Here is a 14,466-nt window from a genome sequence, read left to right on the forward strand (position 1 = left end):
AGGGGAAGTCGAGGATTCCAGGATCAACAGGCAGAGTCCCATGCCCCTGGGCCCTAAGAGGAGCAGGAGGTCTCATGACACAGGGTGGGGTGGTGACCCTGCCTTGCCACCCAGATCCTCTGTGCCATCCAGACAGAAGAGCTGCACATTGAACATGCATAGCTTCCTGGAGCACGTCATTGGTATTGCCTAATAAGACCTGGTCTTTCTAACATCCCCACTGGACTTCTCTTTGCATTGTAATTTTTAAAATCATGCTTTGGTAAGACATAAATTTCTCACATTCATGTATTCTAGCATAAAAGGGTTACAGAAGACATACATTTTTGAAAGAGTGAAAAACAGTGTATATGTACACACACACACACATTCATATGTGTACCTTATTTCAAGATTGGAAAATATATTTAAAAAACAGAGGTTCCCTGAATCATGCCCTCAACTCCTCCCAAGTGAGCATGGCCCTGAAATGTCTTCAGGGGTTTGTTTTGTTGGCATTTGGAACAGATACAGAACGACTGACGCCCAAGCCAGTGCTCTCTACATATAGAAGTCTTCAACCTCATCTTGAAAAATGGGGCCATGAGGCCACCCCTGACCCCCAGGGCTCCACAGAGGCTGAAGAACCCCTGGGACTGGGCACATTTCAGTGCTTCTTGGATCCTGCTGTGTTCCCTGCTTGATGCCAGGACCTACTGAGTGCCCGCTGGCCTCAATACTGGGCAATACTGGACCGGGTGGGCTGCTTGCTCGTGTGACAAGGAGCCTGGGGATGCTCCATCCCTCTCACACCTTTCCCAGGGGGCCTGAACTGGGGGCGATTCATGGTCAACCCTAGTGTCTCCTCAGGATGAACTAGTGATGCTCCCTGTTGGCCTCAAGGGGCTGGGGGGAACAGAGCTAGGTCCCCCCAAATGAGATGCTGGTGAGCTGAAGTGTCACTGCAGCAAATAACACAGTGCACAGCCCCTGGTATCCTGCACACGGTGGCCCGACCAGCACCTCAGTGTCTCCCTCACTAAGCAGCCTGTGGAGGGCTCAGCCCAGCAGGCTCAGGGGCTGCTATGGAGTGGGTGTCTGTTTCCTGGAGGATGTTCTCAGGGCATCTCTTCACTTACCTTCAGAGGTCTCTAAAATATATTAAAAATGTCCCAACAGTTTAGGATATTCCACCAGCTATTCTTGCTGGGATTCCTGGTTTTCTTCTTGGGCTTCCTGGTTTTCTTCCTGGTTTTCCTGATGGGACAACAAGAAAGTGAGCATAGCCATGAAGAGCACGGGCACGTGTCTGCTTCCCTCATCATTCTGCCTGCCGCACACTCACTCTTCCTCTTCCACTGCTGTTTTTTCTGTTGCTGCTTCTGCAGGTGCAGAGGAAGGACTTGCTGACACCTGTGAGAAAGAGAACAGTTGCGTATGTCCAGAGACGCCAGTGCAGGAAAAGTCTTATCTGGGAAGGGAGTGCCCAGAGCAGACCCAGATGTCACTGGGAGTCCGTCCAGCACGGTGGGGTCCAGCTCATCCGACCCCAGCCCAGCCCCCTCCCTGGACCCTGAAGGGTTATTCAGCAAGATTCAAAGCTGCAGCTTGGGGGCCAGTAAACAGGGCAATGCCAAGGTAGTGGACAGGAGGGCTGGGCAGGGGTTTTATTGACACTGGAGACCTGAGGTAAACAGGGCAATGCCAAGGCAGCGGGCAGGAGGGCTGGAGAGGGGTTTTATCAACACTGAAGATCCGAAGTAAACAGGGCAATGCCAAGGCAGCAGGCAGGAGGGCTGGGGAGGGATTGTGTTGACACTGAAGACCCGAGGACCTTGACTGTGGGATGAGACCAGGTCCTTCAGGAGAACAATCACAAAAGAGGGAAAGAGGAAAAGGACCAGAGCTACAAAAGGAGCTCATGAGTCAGAAAGGGGATAAAAGAGAGAGCATATAAGAGGAGATCAGTTACCTGCTGGCGGCTGCCTGTCATGGTGGAGTCTTCCAGTTCTGGGAAGCAAGCATCAGAGTGTCCGGAGGAGCAGCGGTGATGGGGCAGCCATAAGAAGGAAAGGGGAGAGTTAGAGCTGAGAGAACCCCTCAGACTCCGCTGTCCTGGGGCTGTGGAGCCAACCCCAGAGCCTCTGATGTGCCCATTTCTGGAGACTTCTCCTCAGCCTGTATCATTTCCTCTGTGCTATGAGGGAGGGACCTCTGACTTCCCACACACTTTCCCAGCCCTCACATTCCATAACTGAGCCAAGGGAGGGGAAGCCGTGTCATTCTGTTCCTCCAAGAGGCGGCCACCCTCTTCACAACGTCGTGCATGACGTGGAATCCCTCCCTCCTCCTCCTGTAGGGCCTGCTTCTGTTCCCTCATGAATCCCATTTCCTTCCTCCTTGTGGACCTCCACCAGTCCTACTGTTCTCCAATAGAACATCGGAAAGAAGGCCAAGGCTGCACTGCCAACCTCCAGTCAACACACAGATCACACCCTGGGTCGGCAGCACCTGCCCAGGCCTGGGGTTGTGTTGGGGCCTGTGGGAGGCGATCATGACCGATGTCCACAGGCCTGGGGTTGTGTTGGGGCCTGTGGGAGGCGATCATGACCGATGTCCACAGGCCTGGGGTTGTGTTGGGGCCTGTGGGAGGCAATGATGGCCAATGTCACAGATACAGTCAGGCCTGGGGTTGTGTTGGGGCCCGTGGGTGGTGATCATGACCGATGTTCAGAGGCCTGGGGTTGTGTTGGGGGCTGTGGGAGGTGATGATGACCGATATCACAGATACAGTGACTGTTCTATGCCTGGAATGACCTTAGAGGCTTGGAAAATATTCAGCCCTCAAAAGAATCCCACCAGCTTCTGAATATTTGGAAACAATGGAACAGAATTCAAGGTAAAGCCCCTTGTCCCGGTTGCTTCAATCTGCAGGTGAGGTCAGCAGTTGTCAGCACAGAAATGAGGGGGCCTCCCAGGGTTTGCCTGAGCTGTGGGAAGACTAGGTGGGAGGGCACCTGGCAGGCCTGACACAGAGAACAAGCTGGGCCTTACTGGAGTGTGGGGAGCAGGACAAGACTGTTGGGCCAGAGAGGAGGGTGTCACAAGACAAGTGACCCCTGTGGTGGCTGCCCAGAGGCTCTGCCCTGGGCCCAGTGGATTCCAGGGACCAGGCTACAGGGAGGGCGAGAGCCACTGCCTACAGCAACACGGCAGCCCCTCCACACATATCCCCGAGGATTCCTGCCAGCCACAGAGGGCCTTGAGCCACAGCTGGACTCGGGCCTCTCCAATGAAAGCCAATGTAGGTTTCATTCAAAGCCCACGGATTTGGGATTGGATGGGATTGGGTGAGGAGTGGAGGCCAAAACTGTGCTCAGTCAAGTGTCCCGCCCTGAGGACTCCAGGATGCCGGCCACACGCAGGAATCCCAGAGGAAGGACTCCCTGTGTCATCCCACCCAGGGAGCACCCTTAGAGCAGCAGCAGACGCTGAGGACAGGACGGGAAGGTGCCGTTGCAGGTCCCGAGAGTGTAGAGAAAGAGAGTGGGCTCCTTTCAGCTCCTGGCACACGTATGAAGGACTTTGTCATCAGGATCACGTAGCACCTGTGAGGGGCTGTGTCCCCCCGACACTCAACGTTACACCTGCACACTCATCCTGTCATCTCCATTCACAACAAAACGCTGCCTCATCAAACCCAGGGCTCTGGTGCTTGCTGTGGCAAAGGCAGGAATGATCTGGTCTTTGCAAAATGTAATCTTTAAACACCAGAGCAGGAAAGGATGGTGACAAACACAACTCGCACAAAGCGCGTGAGGACAAAACTCTTACGACTTTCTCATGAAGATACAAAAAATCCCAAGTCAGACTTCTACACCTATTTCCTTTCATATTTAGTCACTTCACTGATCCCACCCCAGGCTCCAAAACGAGTGTTACCCAATCCCCAAGAACCCTCCTCACTGGTCAACCCTGGAGTGTCGGTCCCTACCTGACCAGTCTATTTCCCCCTGGATGGATCCAGAGGTGGTGCCCATGAGCCCAAGTACATAGTCACAAACGTCGGCACTACTGCTCAGTCCACGGTGATTCTCCCTGGGCTCTGTGAACTCAGGGGCCGTTAGGAAGGCCCTGCTCACAGTTGTGAGCCTTCAGGTGAGACAGAGAACCCGAACAATCCCTTTCAACTGTTCACCGACACTGGCTCAGAGCATCTCTTACCTGCAATCTGAGAACCCGAGATTCCAGCCTTGATGCACATGCACTGAGTCAGGTGAGTGCAGTGAACAGAATCTGGGCCAGACTCACAGCAGCTGCTTCCCAGGTGATTCAGGGAGAATGGAGATGCTCTCTTAAGAGTAGACATTTGGCAACTGGGAACTTATAGTATGGCTCTTGTGAGGAGGTTATGAATTTTTCATTTATTTAAACATGAATGGGCACATATGCCACGGAGGACCACACTGGAATGCACAGGTCTAAACCCAAAGGTGAGGGAGATGTGACTCTCCCCCCTGCTGATTCCTGGCAGAGTGGTTTGCTCTGATCTGATCATTCATGGATGGGTACTTGAGGGGCACAGGAACAAGCTCCAGGTCCCCTGTGAAGTGCAGGGATGCCACAACAAGAATAAAAACGCCTGGTCCAGCAGAGGAGGACTTGTAAACAGAAAGAAAGCATCTTCTGCAGGAGAAAAGCTGAACCAAGGCAGCCAGAGTAGAGATGAGGGGACAGTTCAGTGACTTCAGGAGCCCCCCTATTCTCCTGTGACCTTGGATCAGAACCCACTCAGGTTTCTAGACTACCATGAGAAACAATAGATTGAAGAAGATGAGCAGGAAGCCTTTTCACACTGGTGCTGGATCTCAGCAAAGGGGTTGGAAGCACTGGAACATTACTGGGGCCCAAGATGGGCTGCCTAGGGCCGAGCTTTGGGATGAGAAGGAACGAGGGGGACATAATCTTTGCCCTCCCAGTGACCAGCCCCAGCCAGGATTCATCAACACACGAGTAAAACAAAACAGAGTTTGAGACTAATACTTCCAAGACTATCTCAGAGAAACAGGCGAAGTGATGTCTCATGGGTCACACGCGAGAGGTGCAAGGACCACCTGGACTCAGGAGCAGCCCCGCTCCCTTTGCTGAGCTCACCTTGCACTGAAACAGGGTCCCTTCTCACCTTCCCTGCAACTAGTGTGGGGCAGCCATCCTGCCTGAAAGCTGACACTCCCTTCAGTCACGCAGGATTCTGGGCCAAATCACACTTGGCTAACAGCAACTACACGAGGACCAGCTGTCAGGCCACGCCCAGAAGCAGGTGAAAAGTAAGAGCTGATCTCTGTCCCAGCCAGAGAGACCAGGCCTGGGAACTACTCTGTGTCTGGCCTGACCCTGAAGTCCATCCCTGCCGATCATGTCCTCTCTGGGCCACATTGGCTATTTCGGGAACTCACTCCTGTTCTGTGCCTCTCATTAATTTCTGGTGGTGCCACTGCCATCGACATACGGGAAATAGAGAAGACAAGAAACAACAAAGTAGCTTCTCTCTTCAGGCTCTCGGGAAGACGGGCAGACAGTGCTAACGCCAGCTATGAAGTCGGAGCTCGACCCGTTCTCCCTCAGCTGGAATATGAACATCCCGGCCACGCCCAGGTCATGATGAAGAACTGACTTCCTGATGTTGCACCTCGGCTTCCCCCCATGGCTCTACTGCCCTCATGCCTTCCTTCTGCTCCTCCAAATCCTGTTCCTTTTCAGGCCCAGGCCAAGGCTGTACCTGCTCTCTCTCACAGAGCCCACTGGGCAGCTGTCTGGGAATTCTTAGAACCTCAGTGTTGGTAACGCTGATTTGTGCCTTTGATCACACATAGCAGAAGGCCCCGAATACCACACACAAAAAAACTGTATTCTAAAGATTAGAGATGACCAGGGGAATTGGGTTATGAGGAGATAGTTTCTGAGGTTAACGAGGGACATTTTAAAATCACACCAGCCTCATTTTTTTCAAATGTGGGTTAAGTATGGACACCTATAGAGCAATCAAATTCAACTCACATACAACGTATTTCCACCAAAGGCAGGCTCCCAAAAGAAACTCAGTCCAGAACTGGGTTAATTTTATTTTCATATGACCTTAAGCCAACCACCTTGACTTGTTTTTTGCAAAGGCCTTCAGGAGCAAACAAAAACCTTTGTCCATGGTGGGTTCAATGGGGACGTCCTGGAGCCTCTGCTGTGCCACAGCCACATTTGTCTCTCCCCACCTCGTAATGCATGAGTCACCCTCCATCCTCCTAGGAAGGCAAGTGCTCCCCCTGCCACTCACAGCCTAGGGCAAGCCCTTTGGTTACCTTTTCATGATGCTGTGTTTCCTGAGCACAGAACACGGAAACCAGGAGGAGGCTGCATGATAGAGGCTGAGCCTCTACATGACCTTGACATTATGTATTTTGGACACTCAAGAGTTACACCACATGAATTCAAAAAGACACGCAGCAACTGAATGTGCACAACCTCACCCTATCCTCAGAGAATGCAGTTGCTCCCAGGGACTGCAGAATGTGACCATCAGGCTCTATGTGGAACAAGCATTTCTCCCATCACAGCCTAGGTCCTCATTCATGAGAGGAAGCTCCACTCAGGCTGCCTGTCTACAGGAAGGCCAGCGAGGCAGTAGCACATTCCTCATCATCTGGGTGACTCATCAGTGTGAGAGGGGCTCCACAATACGTACCCTTTTGTGGAACTCCCGAGGATTTCTGTAATGACAGAAAATAAATTGCTATAAGCATCAGACCATGCTGTGTCCTGTGTGCACGGGACTTTTCTTCACTTAGTGACATTGGAAAACAAGATGGAAACCAGTGTTCAAAGGAACCCAAAAGAAGAACAGAAGAAATCAACTCATACCAAAGACACAAATTTTTCTCAGAGGATGTTTCCACTCAAGTCCATGTTGGCTGGCAAGTAAGTGATTTTGTTCCAAAGAGAGAACAAAATTGGTAAGCCTCACTGCCCCACAATGTGTGACTGATGCTGTCATTTTCTCCCACTGTCTTAAATCAAGCTTCATTGGGGACAGACTCTCACAATTCCCCCCAAGGACATTGTGTAACTAATCTAAGATATATATTGTCAGATTCTCATATCTTAATTTAATCCAAATAAAATAAAGCTAAGAAAGCAACAGTTTTTCTCAGAGAAATGCAGGTGGCCTGACCTTCACATCCTCTGGGTCCTCCACCTCTCCCTTGTCACTGGACCGCTCCTGTAGTAGATGCTCTGGAAGAATTAGGAGGATACAGAGTGACTGTCAGCACCTTGGTGGTGTTGCTCATGAACAATTCAGTGACATTGCTTGAGGTGGGTGTGGGAGGAGGATAGCAGAACAGGAGAGAGGCAGGGAAGAAAGGGAATCTGGGCCTTTGGCTTTCTAGCTCCAATTTTAAACAGGGCACACCAGGCATTGCAAACTGTGCGTCCCTGGCAGCCTCTTAGGGCTCCTCCCTCCTAATCTGACCTGAGCTAATGTGCCCTCTTATTGATCCCTGCCAAAGTCATTTCCTCCTCAGAATCCACATGTGTTGCTGCTCTGCATATTATCCCTTTTAGAAGATTTTGTACTGAATAAGAAGAAAGCTTTCATTAAAGAGATTTAATTCTAGCCAAAAGATTTCATTAACTAACTTTCTGTTATAAGGCAATTAAACCAAGATTTGAAAATACTCAATTATCCTGCCATTTCACGATAACCCCTACTTAGCATGTGATATTTGTCCTTCCACTCTTCTTTTTCAACATGATGTGTGTGCACCACGGAGTGCACTGCTCCTCATGCTCACACTGACTCCAGCACGGGGACAGCCTGTCATGGGGAGCAGCGAGGGGGGTGGGGAGCGGGCACTGACCCTCTCCAACCCAGCTCTGCAGGAGATTCCAGCAGGGAAAGTGGGTGCCAGGCTAACACCCAGGTTGATCCTTGAGATTTTATTGGATGCTATATCTTGGGATTGGGTTCCTCTGAATTTCTAAGACTTGCGGTGATTATCTCATTAAATACAATAGAATATCCCACTGATTATTGTCTGCATTTGAACAGGAGCTGAGGGATGACCTCACCGCTGTAGATCAAAAGCCTGTGGACTCTGTGTGTTTTACATTAATGATCACACTGAAGCCTGAAGCCTACTGTACAATGTACCTGCTCAAACCAACCCTGGGTGAGCTAAGCACTGACACCATCCAGTCATGATAGTGTGTGGGATCTGAATAGGTTTTCATTCTCCCACATGCACACACAAGTGCTGGAATAACTTGACCTAGCAAGAAATTATACTAGGGCTTTGTGATAAATTCAGTGTAGTGGCTCATGGCATTAACCTTCCACTCATTCCCGACTTCACATGTGCCTCTTCCATTTAAAAGACCAAGAGCTTGGGAAATTCGTCTCTGCACCATGTTCATCTGAGGACTGGGGATAGTGAACTTTTATGTTCAGGTACAGCTGTGCTGGAGGATGAATGGGTTGATGTATGTAAACTGTGCAGTGGTGATGGAAATTTTCTTGAACATTGATCCTTGTGTTGTACTTTGAACATGGGAGTATGTTTTCTGGGGAAATGCACACACACTCCCAAAGACATCCACAATCATTCCATACACACTCTCTCCTCTGTCCCTCCCAACCCTGATGAACCACCCCACCTGACATGACACTGCTGCTTCCAGGGATGACAGTACCATGGTTACAGTTGTTTACTGGACTGCTAGTATTTTTTTAAACCAAACTTCCCAAATCTAATTTCTGGCAGAAAGCTCAAACCAGACTGGCTCTTGAGCAAAAGCAGGCAAAACAGTGTCATCTTTGCAACACTAAGATTTTGAACGTAAACAGAGAGGTGATCCCAGAATACGTACCGTTCGCCAGTGTGGCTGGGTCCACCTGCATCTAGAGAAAAACAAAACACTATGAGGGTCAGACCAGGCTGTGTCCTGTGTGTACGGGCCTTTTCTTTACTTGTTGATATTAAAAAAACAGATGGTAAATAGTGGTTGAGACAATGGCCCTGATATCTAGAAGACATTCGTGGAAAGGCACGAGATTTTTGTGCAAGATTTTCAATTGTTTTTATTTGACAATTCCAAATACTTCTTAAAAAGGCATTTCTCTTGAGGAAAATGCCTGCTGACACACAGCTTGTAAATGTGGATGCCATCTGAAACCATTTTTTAGTGGATAATGAACTCTGATATTTGCCCACCAAGAAATTCTTGTCAGTCACCTATCGCGTACGTGGTAAGATATGTACATCTTAGTTCAATTGAAACAGAGAGAAACCGAGAGAAATTCAATTTCCATTTCAGAGGAAATAAGATGACTTTACCATGTGAACCCCTGTGGCTTCCTCCGAGGATGTCTGCCTGGGCACAGCCTCCTCCAGGTCTTCCAGGTCACCTAGGAAACAGAGTCACTATAAGCACATGAGCTCCACTGAGTGAATCCCTCAGGTGATCTTGGAGCTGTGGACCTGGGGCTGGCGTGTGTGGAAAATGGTGTGTTCACAGCACAGACTCAGCTGCTGCCGGTCCCTCCTCCATGGTGGTGAGGGAAGACAAATGGTGAAGGAAGGCATCGGGAAGGCCACAGAAGACAGCTAAGGCAACCTCTTCAACATGAAATAATCCATCTCAAACAGGGCACACCACATAGTGTTTCCCTGTAGCAACTCAGGGCTCCTCCTTCTTAATCTGACCTAACTTGTCCTCCCTTCTTTATCCCCTTGAGGTCATTTCCTCCCCAGGAGCCACATGTACTGCTGCTGTGCTTTTGTTCCTCCTAGAACTTTTTTGTTTTTCTTTTTTTTGCGATGGAGTTTCACTCTTGTTGCCCAGGCTGGAGTGCAATGGCGCAATCTCGGCCTACCACAACCTCCGCCTCCTGGGTTCAAGTGATTCTGCTGCCTCAGTCTCTTGAATAGCTGGGATTACAGGAATGCACACCCATTCCCGGATAATTTTGCAATTTTAGGAGAGACGGGTTTCCTCCATGTTGATCAGTCTGGTCTCAGACTGTTTGTTTATACCAAACTGCCTAAAACCTCATTTCTGTTAGGAAGCTCCAGAGAAATTCTCCAGCAAATGCAGGGTAAAAAGTGCCACCTTTCTGAAAAACTAAGATATTTCCTTAGCAAAAAACTAATCCCTGGGGTGTGGGGGGCAAGATGAGGGAGAGCATTAGTAAAGACCTAATGCACATGGGGCTAAAAACCTAGATGACAGGTTGATAGGTGCAGCAAACCACGATGACACATTTATACCTATGTTACAAACCTGCACGTTCTACACATGCATCCCAGAATTTCAAGCAAATTAAAATCAATAAAAAAAAAAAAACCCAAAACACATACCTTCTTCCTCAAAGTGTACTCTTTTCTGCAATTAAAGGAAAGAAAAACATGATGAGAGTCAGACCACACTTTGTCCTGTGTGCACAGGTCTTTTCTGCATTGTTGACGTTAGAAAACCCAATGGAAATAGTGAAAATAGTCAACAGAAGGGTCCCAAATTAAACCTAGAGGACACGTGGAAAGGCACAAGTTTTTTTGGGCATGATTTTTGAGTTTATTTTCACTGCATGTTCATCACTATTTTCAAGAAGAAAGCACTTCTCCTATGGGAAATGTTTACCGTCATAGAGTTTTTAAGTGAACCTGCCATCTATAAATGCCATCTTGAATTCATTCTTGCTGGTAATAAACCCACTTTACAGCTGCCCACCAAGACATTCTGCAAGTCATCTATAATGTACATGGTAAGATCACCGTCTCTTATCTCAATTTATATAGAAACAAAGAGAAATAAAATTCCCACCTCAGACAAACCAAAAACACTTTACCTGCAATGAGTAAGGGAAGCTCTCAGATGGTATCTTGAGCAGACGCTCGAACAACAAGCCTTCGTCGCTCTCTAGGAAACACAGAGTCGTTGTCAGCACACTGGATGCGCTGAAGGAATCCGTCAGGCAGACTCGGGCGCTAAAAACACGGGGCTGGCCCATGTAGACAAGGGGGGTTAACTACAAAAACGGACCTCCTGCCAGAGCATCCCCCTTGGTGATGAAGAAAGGTCAGTGAGACCATCACGAAAGCCATGGAAGACAGAGCCTTGGCAGCACACACAGGCACTGCCGATGCTGTGACAGTGTCTCTTCCTTCTCCCATGCATTTTGAGGCCTGGGAAATTTCCACTTTTCTGGTGAAATGTGACAATGTCATTTGTCTTTCCTGGGTCTACATATGCTTCTCCTGCACTTTCCATCCATTTTATTGCACTTCAGACATAGTTTTCGTAAAACATACAAAATGTATTATTGTAATCATTCAGTGCACACTTCAGGAGAAGACACGAGCAGAACCGCACGAGTAGAGAAGAGAAAACCTCACTGTTTGAGGAGCCCACGCTCTTCTCCCCTGACCCTGGATTACAACCCACCCAGGCACCTGGGTAAGTGTGGGAACCCACAGACTATAGAAAATGAGCAGAAAGCCTTTGCACGCTTGTGCTAGATCTCACAACAGGAATGCAGGCATCAGAACATCACGGGGCCCAACATGGGCTGCCCAGGGCTGAGCTCTGGGAGTAGAAAGAATGAGGAGGACACAGTCCCTGCCCTCCCGGTGACCAGCCATGGCCAGGATTCCTCCACCTATGAGTAGGAGACTACAGACTTTGGGACTGATGCTTGCAAGTCTGTCTCAGAGAAACAGAGAAACGGATCTCCTATGGGTCACACGGGAAAGCTGCGAGGACCACCTAAACTCCAGAGCAGCCCCTCTCCCTTTGCTGAGCTCAGCTGCCTTAGAGCAGGGTCCCCTCCTCACCTCCTGTGACACTAGCATTGGGCAGCTGCCCTCTCTGGGAGCTGAGGCTCCCTCCAGTAAAACGGAACTCTGGGCCAGGCCACTCTGGGCCAATAGCAGCTACACAAAGACCAGCTGTCCGGCGACTCCCAGGAGCTGATTGTTCCAGCCACAGGGAGATCGAGCGTGGCAACTACTCCGTGTCTGACCTGACCCTCCAGTCCGTCACTGCTGATCATGTTCTCTCTGGGCTAAGTCGAACATTTCAGGCACTCACTCCTGTTCTCTGTCTCTCACTAATTTCTGATGGTGCCTTTGCCATCAATACACAGGGAGATGGAGAAGACAAGAAACAAGAAAGTAGCGCCTCTGTCCAGGGTTTTAGGAAGATGGGCAATGTTCAGGCCAGCCACGAAGTCAGAGCTCAACTCCTCCCCTTCAGATGAGGCGTGAACGTCCTGCCCGCGCCCAGGTGATGATGTGGAACTGACTCTGCTGATGCTGCACCTTGGCTTCCCTATGGCTCTGCTGCCCTCATGCCTTCCTTCTGCTCCTCCAAATCATGTTCCTCTGCAGGCCCAGGCCAAGGCTGTACCTGCTCTCTCTCTCATAGAGCCCACTGGGCAGCTGTCTGTGAATTCTTAGAACCTCAACGTGGGTAACACTGATTTGTACCTTTAATCAGTCAGCAGAAAGCCCCCGGAGTAGCCACAAAAAACTATATTCTACAGATTAAAGATGACTCGGGAATTGGGTTATGAGGAGATTGTTTCTGAGGTTAGTGAGGGACCTTTTAAATCCACACCAACCTGATTGGTTTAAAATGTGGGATAAATATTGACACCTAAAGAGCAATCAGATTTGATTTATACACAACAAGTTTCCACCAAATGCATACTCCAAGAAAAAACTCAAAGTAAATTTGGCTCAGTTTATATTCCTATTCACTGAAACCAACTGCGTTCACTTGTCTTTTTTTGCAAAAGCTTCAGAAACAACAAACCTTTGTCAACAGTCAGTTCAATGGGGACATCATGGAGCCTCTGAGGTACCACAGCCGAGTTTGTTTTTCCCCATCTGTAATGCATGAGCCACCCTCCATCCTGCTAGGAAGGCAAGTGCTCATCCTGCCTCTCAGACCCTAGGGCAAACCCCTTGGTTCTCTTTACATGTTGCTGTTTCTGAGCCGAGGACACAGAAACCATGACTAGGCTGAGGGATACAAGGCTGAAACTCTACATGACCCTGGCATTATCTATTCTGAACCACGTTATCTGATGGTCAATATGAGGCCTCAATGGAGAAAATTGGGGTGATTTCACCTCAACCCCACCTGCAGCCTCCTCTCTTCTCAGTTTTCCAGCAGAACTGGCTGTAGCACGAGGCTGCACCAGGCTGTAAATGCACAGGAAGGAGCCCCCCACTCTCCCTGCTCAAGATGGGTCGTGGAGGGTCACTTCTGAGGGCTTTGGTAGAAGAGGCTTGTAAAGGAGGGAAAGGGCTACAGTGAGGTGTCATGACCTCTCCAATGGCAAGAGGAAATAGAAAGGCCTGTGAAGAGGTGAGGTTTATTAGAAAATAAAGTATAGCAGGGAATTCTGAAGAAAAAAATAAAATGAGCAGAGATCCTGACACAGTTCTGTTCTATGGGTGCTCAGTGAGAATTTCCTGGGGGTGGACAGGATTTCTTTTAGGTTAATTAAAGTGTCCTGTGCATGAAATAAACTGCACACACTGGAAGCTTACAAGCTGATTTTTTCATGTGCCTGTAATAGGACCACAACGGTGACGGAAATCTCTGTTGAGAATGTGGACACTAGTAAATCTGGGGATATGTGGTACGGAAACCCAAACACACACACCCAGACACACTGACCGTGGCACCGCATGAATTCACAAAAGACATGAGCCGGCCCCGTGCACAGGATCCCACCCCACCTTCAGGGATCGCAGTTGCTTCCAGGGGCTGCAGAATGTGGCCACTGTTTCTTATCTAGAAAAATCATTTTTCCCATCACAGCCTAGGTCCTCATTCATGAGAGGACGCTCAGCTCTGGCTGCCTGTCTACGGGAAGGCCAGCGAGGCAGTGGCACATTCCTCATCATCTGGGTGACTCATCAGCATGAGAGCGGCTCCGCAATACATACCCTCCGGTGGAACTCCCGACGATTTCTGTAATGACAGAAAGTAAATTGCTATGAGCATCAGACCACCCTGTGTCCTGTGAGCACAGGACTTTTCCTCACTTAGTGACGTTAGAAAACAAGATGAAAACCCGTGTTCAAAGGAACCCAAAAGAGGAACAGAAGCAAATTGAATCATACTAAAGACACAGATTTTTCTCAGAGGATGTTTCCTCTCAAGTCCATGATGGCTGGCAAGTAACTGACTTTGTTCCAAAGAGAGAACAAAACTGGTAAGGCAAAGGCTCACTGCCCCACAATGTGTGGCTGGTGCTGTCATTTTCTCCCAGTCTTCAATCAAGCCTCAGTGGGGACGGACTCTCACAATTCTCCCCAAGGGCGTTCTGTCACTAATCTAAGATATACATGGTCAGATTCTCATATCTTAATTTAATCCAAATAAGATAAAGCTAAGAAAGCAACAGTTTTTTCTCAGAGAAAT

At 49.0% G+C, this 14,466-nt stretch overlaps 1 protein-coding gene and 1 pseudogene across 2 annotated transcripts in view; one reads left to right on the forward strand and one right to left on the reverse strand.

The window, feature by feature from the left end:
- The window catches only part of THOC3 (THO complex subunit 3), a 259,254-nt gene that overhangs the window by 68,017 nt on the left and 176,771 nt on the right, over positions 1 to 14,466 (forward strand). The window lies entirely within an intron of this gene.
- FAM153B (family with sequence similarity 153 member B) overlaps positions 1 to 14,466 on the reverse strand; it is a 53,103-nt pseudogene that overhangs the window by 736 nt on the left and 37,901 nt on the right. The window contains exons 32-41 of the transcript XR_008411757.1: positions 13,989 to 14,013; positions 10,877 to 10,947; positions 10,389 to 10,413; positions 9,366 to 9,436; positions 8,899 to 8,929; positions 7,202 to 7,263; positions 6,716 to 6,740; positions 1,952 to 1,989; positions 1,325 to 1,392; positions 1,119 to 1,236 (exon numbers count right to left, since the gene is read on the reverse strand). The product of XR_008411757.1 is annotated as a family with sequence similarity 153 member B (transcript). The remainder of the gene's footprint in view (positions 1 to 1,118; positions 1,237 to 1,324; positions 1,393 to 1,951; positions 1,990 to 6,715; positions 6,741 to 7,201; positions 7,264 to 8,898; positions 8,930 to 9,365; positions 9,437 to 10,388; positions 10,414 to 10,876; positions 10,948 to 13,988; positions 14,014 to 14,466) is intronic.

Source organism: Macaca thibetana, chromosome 6 (assembly GCF_024542745.1).
Source record: "Macaca thibetana thibetana isolate TM-01 chromosome 6, ASM2454274v1, whole genome shotgun sequence".
Classification (NCBI taxonomy): domain Eukaryota; kingdom Metazoa; phylum Chordata; class Mammalia; order Primates; family Cercopithecidae; genus Macaca; species Macaca thibetana.